This window comes from Sinocyclocheilus grahami, unplaced genomic scaffold, assembly GCF_001515645.1.
Source record: "Sinocyclocheilus grahami isolate Dianchi unplaced genomic scaffold, SAMN03320097.WGS_v1.1 scaffold473.1, whole genome shotgun sequence".
Lineage (NCBI taxonomy): Eukaryota > Metazoa > Chordata > Actinopteri > Cypriniformes > Cyprinidae > Sinocyclocheilus > Sinocyclocheilus grahami.
Window position 1 is genome coordinate 379,432 of NW_015505652.1, and position 13,876 is coordinate 393,307.

Consider the following 13,876-nt stretch of genomic DNA (forward strand, 5'->3'; position numbering starts at 1 on the left):
CACACACATCTTAAGTCACAAGGGTATATTTGTAGCAATAGCCAACAATATATTGTATGGGTCAAAATTATCGATTTTTCTTTTATCATTAATCATAATCATTAGGATAATCAATAAATAATGATTAGGATATTAAGTAAAGATCCTGTTCCATGAAGATATTTTGTCCATTTTAATAACATTATAATTAATTATAAATAATTAATTTATAATTAATAACTATTGTAATAACAATAAATTATGCATAATTACATTAAAGTGACTCTAAACCCTAAACTACTAATGTAAATGAGATCTTCTGCTAACATAAAAAACTCAAGTCTGCAGCAAACGTGTTTTTGAAGTCATTGTATAGTTGGCGTCTTTATTCTTTGTTGAGCATGATTAGCTTGTCAGAAACTCTATGAGAGATCAATTCAAGATGTTTTCTAGTTCAATGTTCTTTGTAAACGAACAGGTCTTGTTGATTGTTGGAGTAATTGCTGTAAGCCTCAATGAGTAATTTCTTTTCCCTAAAGCGGAGAGGTTTACAATAGATGTTAACAAGCTCATGGCATGGCACGAGCTTACAAATATCTGACTGGAAACGGGCTGCAACATAATAACCCCTCAGGAGAGGAACATTTGTGTAGTTTACAACTGAATCGACCTGGCCGTGATATTGTAATGTAACGTGAGTTAACACAGATACACCCAACTGAGTCATTCCTTCACAAAGTCTTACAAGGCAAATTTGATGGTTGTGTTTTTTTCGTACTGCAGGAAATAATGTGACTGCATGTTGAGGTTTTCCTGGAGCAAACAGATGCTCTTGAACTGCTAGCTGATTGCGATGCAATGGCCCGGGATGATTGTGGCATCTGGGGGGTGCTTGGAGGGGGGGCATGTGACCAGGCCACCACTGCGTAAACGGATTGCATTTCCAGAGTGATAGATAATACTGTAGCCCAGCTCATTGACAGAAATTCATTTATTCATCCTCTCCAGCAAACCATTCATGTTCACTAACCTCTCTGCTTACATTAGCCTTGGAATAAATCCTTGCACTGGAGAAAATGTACTTTACAATTTTAGCCACCTGTCCAACCAGCTTTTATATCCACTGGTCTTAGTTTTCAAAACTAGACTGGTATCCTATTATATTATTTAAGTTAAAAGAACAGAAATAGTAATATTTTTTTCTTGCATTGCAGAAGTCGTGACAACTTATGTTGTTAAGAGTTCACCTTTACGAACATCTGTTTCTACGTTACCACTGACGTATATTTAGAGAATATGAATGGCTCATGCACTTACTCTGAGAATGTTCCAGAGCCCTTCAGGGACATTCACAGGACAGCCTAGCATATTTTTAGAGACCAACAATATGTCCAATGTGCCCTACTGTTCATCCAGGATCAAGGCCCAAGTTTAGATCTGCCACACAGTGAGTTGAGAATGCCTTTTAAATTCAGTTTAAATTTCTGGATTTTAATTGACTTGACTTACAGTAACAAACATGATGCACAATTTGAATTTGAATGCAAGGAATAAATATTCAAAGACATACTCTATTTTTAACTTTTAAATTTTATTAACAATGCATAGATAGATAGATTTACATTCACATTTAGATATTTATGCATTTCATGCCAATTCTAAATATTACACAACCCAGCCACACAGAAGAATTTAGAGCCCTGTATTTTTGCCCCAACTGTGTGTATGAAGACAAAAACCGTTGCCAAAAGGGTGTACTTGCTGGATACTAGTTTTAGAAGTTTGTGATAAACAGAGCAAGCACTGAATTTTAAAAAGCAATTAATAAGACTGTTTATTGTAGAATTGAGATTTATTTTAACAATCAAATATAAAAAATTTTTTTTTGCTCATACACATAATTAGCCCTGCATAGCACATTCTTTAACTGAAGAATGAAAATAGCTCAAATTCAGTCATGAAAATATGTAGATCAAAATAGAATACTCTAAACTGCTATAAAATTGAGAGTCTGATGCAGCCATTTCACTCAGTGCCTTTAGCTTTTGCGCTTGACGTTTCTTTCTAATTCTTATGTAGCTCAAACGTGTTGTCAGAGCAATTGAGTTAATTTCAGCTGCTAATGTTCTATTCACAGTAATTGTTCGGAAGTGGAAAAATATAATTTCTTAAATTACCCCCAATCTAAGGTCTTTTTCCATGCCCCGGTGGATTGCATCCGGTTCTGGGCACTGAATGAGAGGCGGGTGGCATATACAAAGCCTGAATCTGTTTGCTGTGTACTTTAATAGAACTCTTGTTCTCTCACTGGGCAGCAGCTGAGTTACCTGCGCCGCAATGTTTTTGGGTTCGGGGAAGTGGAGGGGAATTGGATGCAACAGGGGTCTTCTGTTTGGGAAGCCCCCGGTGTTCATTCCCAACATCAGTCAGCTGATCTGACTCAGGGCCAGGGCTAAAATTGGTCGTGCTTGTCTGGGCGATTTTTGTAAACTGACACTTTGGGCGAGGGGGCTCTTTTGGGGTGGCCGTGCCCCCTCCGTGCCTCGCCTTTAAACGCAACAGGTGCAGCGGGGCAACTTGAACCCTGCGGAATGACAGAATGCTGAGAGAGCTGCTCTGGGGACGATGCTCAGAGGGGTATTCGCTCCGCAAGGTTTCTTTTCCCCCATATTTTTCCTTCTGGCAAAATTGGAGACAGCTGCTGGGGAGCGGCACAGATAGGAAAACACACTCCTGGGTTGCATAACAGGAGAAAGCAGGTCCCCGATGGTGCACGGAGTGTGAGCCACTGCCTTGCACTCCAGTGAGCAATTGTGCAGCCTTCACTTGAGAGCCTGTTTGTTTTGGAATGGCTGCTGAGTGACTGTTTTCATCAGCGTTTGCGCATGGCCTGTCAGACTACACACACGCACCCCCCTGAACTCCCGCCGGGCCTCCTAGGAGAATCACTCCTGGTGCGAGTCATGCCGGGGTTGAGAGGTCAAATGGAACACTGACATGAATTTGTGCTCGGTTCATCAAGGCCTGAAGTGCAATGTCAGAAATCTGTGACTGTGACCCTGCAGTGTGTTGAATGAAAAGCTAATTTAATCTTGATTTTAATGAATGCTTGAGCCTAGAATGTGGCGGTTTATTTATAAGAAATTTAGCCTGAAAGATCACAACATCATATTTAAACATGCCATAAGCTGTTTTTAGAGTGCACAATTGTGATGAATGAGTGTGTGTGTGTGTATGTATGTATGTATGCATATATATATATATATATATATATATATATATATATATATATATATATATATGTTTTATTCCAGATAATCTAGTGAAAAATATTTATTTTGTCCTCTCAGTCACTCTGTAATTACAGTTAAATGGTCAGTTCTGTATGGAGGAACAGTGTGTAGGTATTTGATAGGTGTGAGGTTTTGTGTTAATTGGATACTGCAGTGCTTTTGATGCACTGTGTCTCATTTCCAGACTATCTTCAGGTTAATCACTTACTGAATCTGCAAAACCCTCTGTACTGCTAACATGTTAACATGCTCGAATTGTGTGATTAATTTATGTGTGCGTAAAAGCTCTTGTTTTCGAGCAGTTAGCTGTGCCCTGTTCACATGCGCTTGAGGGATCTAATGAAAAGTACTGTACAGCGTTACAAATGAGACCCAGCACAGGTTGCCTCCCAATTTTCTCTGCTCTAGTTATCCACTATTGTATGATTTTCCCTCTTCTAGCATCTTTTCACAACACTAGAACTTCCAGCAAATGTGTATGAATGAGTGGGAAAGTAAACAGCTCAGGAGAAGTGATTTCAGGATGTGCCCTGCTGATTACACTGCTTTTTTTTTAGTTATGTACAATTGAACGCTCTCTTGACAATCCCCACTCTGGAGGATTGATGGTTCCTGAAGGCACGAACTTCTGTTGTCATCAATGCATGGAAACAAAACATCCCTCATTTCCGTTCTAAACAGATGCTTTTTCATTACAGCTCCACAAATAGATTTAAAGACAATGCTTTCAGTTGTGTGATACAAGCACGTTGTTACAGAGAAACATTTAATTATTTAGTATTAATACAAAACCACTTTGATACAGATATCAGAAGTTGTCTATACCTGTATGGGTAAGCAATACTTCCAGCAATACTTAAAGTGCCCCTATTATGGATTTTTGAAAATTACCATTCATGCAGTGTGTAACACAGCTCTAAGTGAATGAAAACATCCTGCAAAGTTTTAAATCTGAAAGTGCACCGTGTATAAAGTTATTGTCTCTCAAAATAAAGAGTCGACTGAATCATTGAAACGAGCCGTTTTTAAAATGAATCACAAGCCGTTTCATGCTGACGTCAACATGAAACATTAGCATATTGCCCGCTCACTTGTTGGTCTTTTCTCGTTGGTCTGAATGAAAATGCAAATTCATTCTTTGCCACTAGGTGCCGCTTTTGTAGCGGTAAAATAGCGGTTTCCCCGGTAACGTTGTACACAAAGCAGCACTGCGCTCACAAACGCTGCTTTATCAGGCATGATGAAACGAAAATGAGACCAATCGGGCCAATCACCGCAGATTAGCGTCACGCAAAGAAGGGGTTTGGAAAAAGGAATTGTTGAGCGAATCGTTTGGGAGTCGTTGAGCAAGTAAGGTAAAAAATAAATGCATATTATAAGACAATGAAAGTGTTTTTTTTTACCTTGCATGCATGTCAACCTGTTGCTGGGGACTCCCAAAACCAAAATATGAACCTTTCATAACCCATAATAGGGGCAATTTAAGATTAATTATTGATGTAGTAAATGTATACTGGAGGAATTAAACTTCCTAATTAAATCACTATCACTGTCATAATTATTATTTTACAGTGAAACAGGCTATTATAGTAGCATACATATAAATATATAATTAATATATATTAGAGAATTATTGATGTATAGCAAGTATTTGCAATAGGTTTTGTGTCCTCAAATGAAACGGCTAATTAAGAAACACTGAATAAAATGCCCTTGGGGAACCTGTTGATTGATATAATGATCCGCTTATGACAAGGCTTGGAACAGATCCATCTGATCTTAAAATGAATACATGACAAATATACAAGAAACAGAGACTGACATATCTTGCTACAACATCTTGTTTCACAACATGTCTAACGTCACTGAGTTCTCAGTGGTTGCTGATGCAGTAATGATACTCCTAATGAATAATACCATGACTAAACAGTTGCAATATATCAATGTCAAAAAGTTCAAAGGTTTGTGACGGTAACAGTAATCTCACCGCAGTGGCACTCAGACACTTCTCAAGGTAGTTTGTGCAATAGATTTGTCATTAGCATCAAAGAGGGAAAACTTCCATGAGAAGGAGAAAAATAAAGGCAAATCCCAGCTGGGGGTTCGGTGAGGTAAGCAGAGTATACTGTGGTGACGGGAGGATCCTTCATTTCCCTTGAGTCCCTCCCCTCATCGCAGCCTGCTGATTAGAGGAGTGCTCACAGCTTTGCAAAGGTCCAGAGCCTCACCTCAGCCATTAAAGTTGTTCATTCAGCACTAATGCCAGCTGAGATCTTGTTCCTGTCCTATAGTCCCTTAGCCACAGACCTGTCAGGCTGCTTGCTTACTGAGGAAGATGCTAAGAAACAGCCAGACGTCCATCCTGCCCTAGATCTTGTCCTAGACAGTTATCTCTTCTCTGCCCATTACCGTGAACATGACAGGGCTGTACCTGTCTGCATGGATGGCATTGTAGCCTGTTTATTTGCTTTCACACTCAGCACATTGTCTCATCAGCAGTGACTTGGGTTGAGTGACACCTATGTGTAGGCAGAATGTGGACTGATGCTGTTTTTAGATCAAAGGCAATCACATTCTTAGCAGTTAAATATTAATGAAGCTTCACCTGTCTAGTTTAGTAGGAAATGCACTATTATGTGTTACTGCATTTAGCAGGAATTTATATACATTTGTATGTTTGCATGCATATGGCCACAGGTAATGGATAAATAATTAATTTGTACAACAAAACAGTGGAAGATAGATGAAGACTGCTCTTTATTTCTTCACAGTTAGCAGATGGTATCCAGATGATCGCCTATGGTAAATATCACCTGATCTTACAGAAAACATATCAATATCTGGAAATCCCATCTCTACAGCAAGATTTTGCAATATGGGGCCATTCTTTATTTGCGATGAGAAATAGTATCTTTTTAGAATTTTGTTGTCATTTTTCTATCTTTATTATGATAGAAAAGTTTAGAGGTGTCAGGAAGCAAAGTGGGAGAGGGGAAGGTCCTTGAGCCAAGATTCGAACTCGGGACGCCCGTAGCGCAACACCACTGTATGCTGGCGCTCTCCCCACAATGCTATCAGCGCTGACATTTTTTTAGTATTTAAAAGTAAAATAATAAATTAAAAAAAACATTCACTATCGTTCAAAGGTTTGAGGTCAATAAGATTTTTGAAATACTTTTATTCAGCAAGGATGCATTTAAAAAAAATCTTTCCGACCCCAAATTTTTGAACAGTAGTGTACATTTTGTTAAATGTGATTATGACATTGAATGTCCTATAACATTAAAACCATCACAACCATAAATTTCTGACCATGAAAGTAACAACCCAGACAAAGTGGTCACAACTCACAAGTATTTTATTAAACCTTCAATTGATCTGGATATTGCATGATAAACTGTTTTAAAATGCACATCTATAAAGCAGATTTTTAAATAACAAATGTATGCATCTTATTTGCTACTCCAATTAAAGAATGATCCATCTAGTTTAATTAGCAGAGCAAATCATACCCTATCAAAAACAATCCAACACATTTTAATATGGTGCCCTATTGGATATCTGTTGGTAGCTAAACCAGCAGTTGTTTACAGAGAGACTTGTTCAGACAGTGAGTGAGAACCCCCAGGGAACCGGTTTAGGTCCTTATAGTGTTTTTATTCTCTGCATATCTGAGTGGGCGATGTCACAGGGGATCCTGGCTCCCTGTTGGCCAGATTCTCTGTTAGTCACTCTGTCACTCTGTTAGTCGCTCTCCGGAGGTCAGACCTGGTCAAATATTTTTAGCTGTGTAAATTGGATTCTGTGGTAAGGGCAAAAGTCTGCCGAATAGCTGTATATGTTTAGCTCGCAGATGTGATTAACTGATTCTTCTTTGGGATAACCGGGGTGGTCGTTATCATGGTGACTCCTGACAGCTTGATGTCATCTCGCAGGTTGAGTAAATGCTCCCTGGAACGGTGCCGCAGCTGTGGGCCGATGTGGCCATAACTCTTGATCCGACAGCTCATTCAGGTGACCCTCAGAAGGGCTGCATTGCTGTCACTTATGACACAGTGTGGCGGCGGTAAATATATTAGCATAAATTATAATTAATCTTCTCTGCGGTGAAGGGGGTGGCCGGAAGTCTTTGCTTAGCAGCTTGGTTTCCCCGTAAAATCTTTTATTATTGGGATTGTCGCAGTGCACACCTGTCCAATGTCACCGTTTGTTCCGTTACAGTAAAATAACCCTCGCTAAATGCACGCACGCTCACATAGACACAATTTCAATTATCTAAACGCTAATCGTATCAGTGTCTGGGCCTGGCCGAGAGTGATCGGTGAAAGAGCATCTATAAAGGGATTTTGTAAGAATTAGCCCGGTGAGCTATTTTTAGCCCTGCGGGAGGTGGCGGAAGGAGGGGTGAGTGGTGATATCATGTTGTTATACACCGAACTCTGTGGACAATCCCAGGGTCAAAGGCACCGAGGCCAGACTGCAATTAAAGACTCAAGCGTTGTTACGCACAAATGCTTGATCAAAAGGCTGCCTGTGATTTTAGTGAAGTTCTTTGACCCATCTGCAATATTTGTGTTCGCAGCTCTAGAGATGTAAAAGGCACCAAACCGGCCCAGAAGAGCAGGCACTGCGAAAGTACCTCTGAGCGTAGTCTGTTGTGTAATTCCTCTAGGGGCCCCAATGCTATTTTTGTTCCTGGATATGCGTCACGACTGGGTATTTTCTCTGGTGACTAGCTTACATCAGTAGGTCTCCTAGTATACGCTCTATCAGTGAGAGCCTTCTGATTGATGGGAGTTTCAGCTGGGGCTTGCTGGCGTTTTATTCCTGACCTCCTAGAATGGACAAGGGGAATTTGAGATCGGCGGAATGTTGTGGATGACTGAGGACCTTGAGAAGCCAGGTTGGTTGACAAATCCATTTTTTCGCCTTTCTCGAGTTGTCTCTACCAATGCGTCTAGTGTTGATCAGAGAGGTGATATCCCTGTCTGTGTTTGTAAACTGACGGGGAGCTGATGCGACCGCGAGGACAGGCACGGGAGCGGAGGAGCGTGGGTTAGCTGTTTTCCATGGGCTGCAGCAAGCTGTCAGTGACAGAGTCTCTGCTTGCTTGATTTCCCTGTATAGCTCACATGCTGCCGTAACGTTACCACAGCGATATAGCCTTGCTTTTGTTAGGAATCTTTCTCCTGTGCATGACCCTTTCTTTTTCCATTCTCTCCTACATTCTGATGGTACATTTGTTGTTAAGGCTTGATAGGACGTTGCTGTTAGTCTTCCATTGATACTGATGCATCGGCGTTTGTGCGCAGAGGAATGTCAGTTCCCTTCTCAGTCGCGGGACACCCCTGACCCTCACATACCCCCACCAAATTCCCGCCGGGTTCACATGCCTCGCATCATCCATCAATTGCACTGGGAATTATAAAAAAAATGCTTGTTTGCACAATGCGTCTCATCTGTCTCCGGATATTCAACCCCCCATACAGCTGTCTGCCTTATCAGCATGTCATAATTCATTATGTGAGGGATAGCTCTGGTGATAACGTAGGGAAACACCAGGCGAATGTCATTGGCGCATGTATTCCAGTCCTAGTTAAAAGTCACCAGTTTAAAGATGCATCAATTTCTTTTGCGTAAACCTTAGACTTATATGAATGTACCAACTAAGTTCCATTCAGAAACCTGAAATCAAAAATTCATATCCTCCTCGTTTTCTTCCATCCTCCTCCTCTTGTTGTATGTCTGCTTGTGTAGAGTGAAATAATTGTAATACCTCTGTCTGATAGCAGTGGAATGATCCTCCCTGCCAAGTGTGCTAAAGCATTTTCCATTCACAAATACTTCACGTTCCAGATTCGTCTGCTGTACTGTAGTTCGAAGAGGTGTCTCTGGGTCAGGGTTCGGAAAATGCCCCATTTGATGTGCATTAAGGATTATCAAGTGTTTCGTGTGTACGGACTGGTTTGCGTAAACGTTTCGTTGTTTGGAGTTTATGTTTTTTTCCCCCTTTGCGTTCTGAACATTTAAAGTGTGGCAGCGGAGGGAAGTCTACCACCACGGATCCTTTTGACCTGTCGGTGTGATAGAAAGCAATTACCGATCGGAGTGGGAGCTCTGTCCGCCCGTGAGCATGAGAGTAATGCGATGTTAGTCTGCCACCGCTGCACTCACGGGATTACAACAGACCCTCGTGCACAACAACCAGATACAGACCCCGCTTCATCAATTGCTCTGTCTTGGCACTGGGACAGGAAGTAATTGTGTCCAGGTTTGGGCACTGCATTCTTTACCGCTTGTTTTCTGCTTGCCATTATTTGATTAGCCCAAAGTCCTGTTTTTCTGGTTTGTTTGTATGTGTGACACATGTAGACCTATGCTCCCAGAAGTCCTTGGAAGGGATCTCCGTTTTTTTCCTCTCAGTTTACTGTTTAATTTTAAAGGAATTCAAAGGATCGTTTTACCTCTTTACTCACCCTCATGTCATTCCAAACTTGTAGGACTTTGGTTTTCTTGTGCAACACAAAGGTAGACATTTTTAATGATTTGCCTTTGTCTATATAATTTAATTAAATGGGACTAAAGATTTCAAGCTTCAAGGGATAATAAAAGTCCACGTGACTCACCAGCAAAGTCTTCTGAAGACCAGGAAAGACCATGTTAAATTTGTTTGAGAAAGAGACCATCATTTCAGCTGTTACCTGATAATCTTCAATTTACTCACATGTAACTCTACTCCACTGAACTTGAACCGCTCCAAATGGGTCACTGAGTTAGTGAGTTAAATTGATCTGTGAACATTCAGTTTTTGTGAACCAAATCAGTTGACTCATAGCGTTGTTTTACTATGTAGGCCTATATACTGTTATAGTATTTACTAATATTTTGAATGGTTTTATTTTTATTTTTGGTTGTTTTTTTGTAATTTTATAAGCTTTAGATATTTTTGATATATTTTTATATTCCTATTTAGCTTTAATTTATTTCTTATTTCAGTTTTAGTAATTTTAGTACTTTAAATTAGTACAGCTAATTTTAATTAATTTTAGTACAGCTTCAAATTATTTCAGTTAGTTATTCATTATTTCATTATTTTCAATTTATCATTTAATATTTATGTTTCAGCTTTATTTCCATTAATAGTTTTAGTTAAAGGTAACAAAACTGATTGTTTACAAATTATAGATCACTACTTATCTCAAGAATGACCCAAGGTGAGTTAGGGCAGATAATGACTTCAATTTTGTTTTTCAAATGCCTCAGTTTCACTATTTAAGACTTGGAATATAGTGCAGAAATCATATAGACCACTTTTGTACTTGGTGCTTATAATGTATGTTTTTTTTCTGGATCTTAAAACTTCCAGTCCCAATTAATTGTAACTGAGATGAAAAGAGCAACCAGTACATTAATCAAAGTTCATCTTTTATATTTCACGGAAGGGGAAAAAAAGAGAGAAAGTGAACTATTTCTTTAAAACCATCAAAATGCTAGATAAGTATTTGTCCAACTATCAAGATTCTTTCAGCCTTCGAAAGAACACAACGGAGCACTTCATTCAGCATCTAACCTTGCCTTCTTTTGTGTGTCCTACACAGTGTTCCTGCATTTGCTGTCTTTGTACACTTCCTCTTTTCAAGCTTTACTTGAATGAAACAGTTTCTCCGCCGAAAGGCTCGCCACTCATTTTCACACATTGGATGCATTTTCCTTCTAATCAAGACACATTTTCATTCCCTTTCCAGAGAGAACTGGATGTTATGCATCTTCGCATGCTGATTAGAATCAGCCATTTACAGTTAAGGACCTGATTTCTTAGAAGTAGAGAAAATAGTTTTGATGATAAATTCCATCATTCAATGGCTAAGCTGAAAGCAGCTCCATTTGGAGACAGAAAAAAACTGAAATGAATAGAGAACCACAGAGTACAGATGGCAGAAGGGGGCCACCTGTACACCTGAATTATCCTCTGTGACCTTGCACCACCGCGCTCCTCCTTCTGTTAAAGAGGAGTGAAAGAGACAATCACCACATCCATGCTCACTCCTCCTGCATGGTTTGCTTTTTTTCCTCAAGATCCTCTGTGCTGACACAGAAGTCCCTTTTTGTCATGTGTTGACAGATACCGATGAAATATCTTCGCATTTTGTTGTCTCCTGACAACGGCTTCGGCATCTGCACTCTTGAATGATTCTGTAGTGACCATCAGTGCAGGTTAAAAGTCAAGGCTGCTCCCTGTGCAGCATTAGAGAGATGCTCAGGAGAGAGGCAGCGTGTCCATGGTGACACGGCTGGCATTTTGCCCCTATTAACTTCTCTGACCTTTGTGTGAGTTAATGTGGCTATTCTATGAATTAATTATGCTGACGTGTAGATGGTCTGCCTATTTTATGTCTGCTTCCTGTCACTATTCAATCACTACTATTTGGTTAATCATTTTCTTAGTTATTTCTGTTTTAGTGCCTTTATATTTTTTCCTTTTATATTCCTGTTTCTATTTTATTACTATTAGTACATTTACATTACAGTGAGAACATACCAAAAAACTTTAGGTGAGCGCTAATGAAATATATTATATTATATTATGTTATGTTATGTTATGTTATGTTATGTTATGTTATATTATATTTATTTTGCTATTATATTTACTGTGCTATTATATTATATTATACAGTAACTGAAAAGCAGAAAAGCCAATTTAAAACACTAAAACTGATTAAAATCAGCGCAAGAAATCAATGTCATTTGGATTCATATTTAAAAAAAATATTTTCCATATTTTAATGTTATTTCCGTTAGTATATTACAGTGAGAGCATACAAAATATCTTCAAATTAAATATTTTGTGTATAATATTTTGTACAGTAGCTGTATTAATATAATATATGAAAATATGAAATAATATTTTAAATGTACAAATATATAATATAATATTATATTATATAATTGTATATATTTATATTTTTGTACCGCTAAAAGACAGATGGATTCATTCATTCATAAAAATGTTTTAATACATTCTTAACAATCTTTTTATTTTGACCCAAACTTTCAGCAATTAAAACCAGAAGAAGCATTTGCTGAACTGTACAGCTGCTGTCATTAGAAACCATAGATGAGCAACTACAGGGCGAATGCAGCAGTGTCTGATCGAAAACAGCATGGCCAGGTTTTCATAATGAATGCTGAGGCTTTCATTCAAACCTACTCTAGCTGTGCCTTGTGACGCAAATGTCACTGATCCGAGTGCCAGAAGAGTGTGGAGGTGTATGGATGGAGGTTGGACAGACCCTGACTGCGTCCCCTCTCTGTGTCTGTGGCCTGATCTCCGACTGGGCTAAGCTCTCCATACCTTCTGTTCGGTCCTGGCCAATGCCAGATCTGTAGCAAGCAGTGAGACCTGGATAACCAACCTGAGCCAAATGGGCAAGCACTCTGTGACTCACACTCACACAAAGAAGGTGGAATAGATGGGATCCAATATTGAGATTCAAAATCATGATTTGTTTTTAACATTAACGTGATCTCCTGACTTGCGGTTGTTATTTATGCTGTTTACGTCTTGAAATGCAGTGCATCTGTGAACGCAAGTAAAGCAGCACAGAGTGGGCAGGGAGTTCAGTCATGCTGACCTCTCGACTTATAGCATGTGAATGTTTGAGTGTGTACTGTGCATCGCCGGCAGCATTTTTGTGTCTGTATGTGTTTGTGTGCATCATACTGTACAAGTGTGTGTGCCGGCATTGCATTGGCCAGGCCCAGTGTGTGGGCTGAACTCAGGAAGTGGGCAGGCAGGCATGTGGCCCTCTGCCACTTGGGCCCCAGGGTTCCTATCACAGATGGCCCACTGACATTAGCCCAGGCCTGGGGTCAGCTAAGACATCATATGGAGAGAAAGAGAGAGTGAGACTCATGACATTCTCAGTCTGAAAGGATGAAAAGACAACAGCGAGATGAAAGGCGCACAAAGACACTTTACCTTTGCTCAGGTGAGGCTTCTTGCGGTGCTCGGATTCGAGTGGAGACAGCTAGGAAAATGGTGGGTTTATTCCATGGAATCACAGGTGAGACCACCTGTCTCCACTGGCCTGAATCAACCACATTCCTGGCAGCTTGCACGCTGGAAAATCAGTTTGCTACGATCAAGATTCACATAAAAGCAATTTACGGTTCAGATCTATCCCAGGTACAGATTTGACATTTAATAACATATATTTACAGACTTTTATTGCACAGTCATAAATTTATCCGACAACCCTGTCTGAACTCACCTTTACGGTATGGTTTAAAGGTAAAAGTTTAAAGTTGAACGTCAGATGCTTTTTTAAAGTTAGGGTCTTTTTTATCTCTTCTTTTTCCAAACAGCCCTATCAGACAGATCAGAGTTTTTTTCCCCTTCTCTTTTTCACACCCAGAGTCCCTCTGCTCTCTGAGAGTCTGTGGCCTCCATCATTAATGTTGAAAAAAATCTGGCTTTACACACCAGGCTGGTGGACTGTACCCTATAAAACATATCATCCAGCGTATGAGTCACTCCATGCTGGACGCAAGATTTTATAGGCAATCGTTTCAACAAATCCCTTTTTTTCAGCAAAACCTTTTTT

General features: G+C 39.7%; 1 protein-coding gene across 3 annotated transcripts in view; it reads left to right on the plus strand.

The window, feature by feature from the left end:
* The window catches only part of LOC107553466 (human immunodeficiency virus type I enhancer-binding protein 2 homolog), a 71,751-nt gene that overhangs the window by 23,257 nt on the left and 34,618 nt on the right, over nucleotides 1-13,876 (plus strand). The window contains exon 1 of one of the 3 annotated variants that reach the window (XM_016235658.1): nucleotides 8,023-8,175. The exons of the other annotated variants lie outside the window; for them this stretch is intronic. The gene's annotated coding sequence lies outside the window, so the exon portion shown is untranslated. Of the gene's footprint in view, nucleotides 1-8,022; nucleotides 8,176-13,876 lie in introns of those variants that run through there. 3 annotated transcript variants of the gene reach the window in all.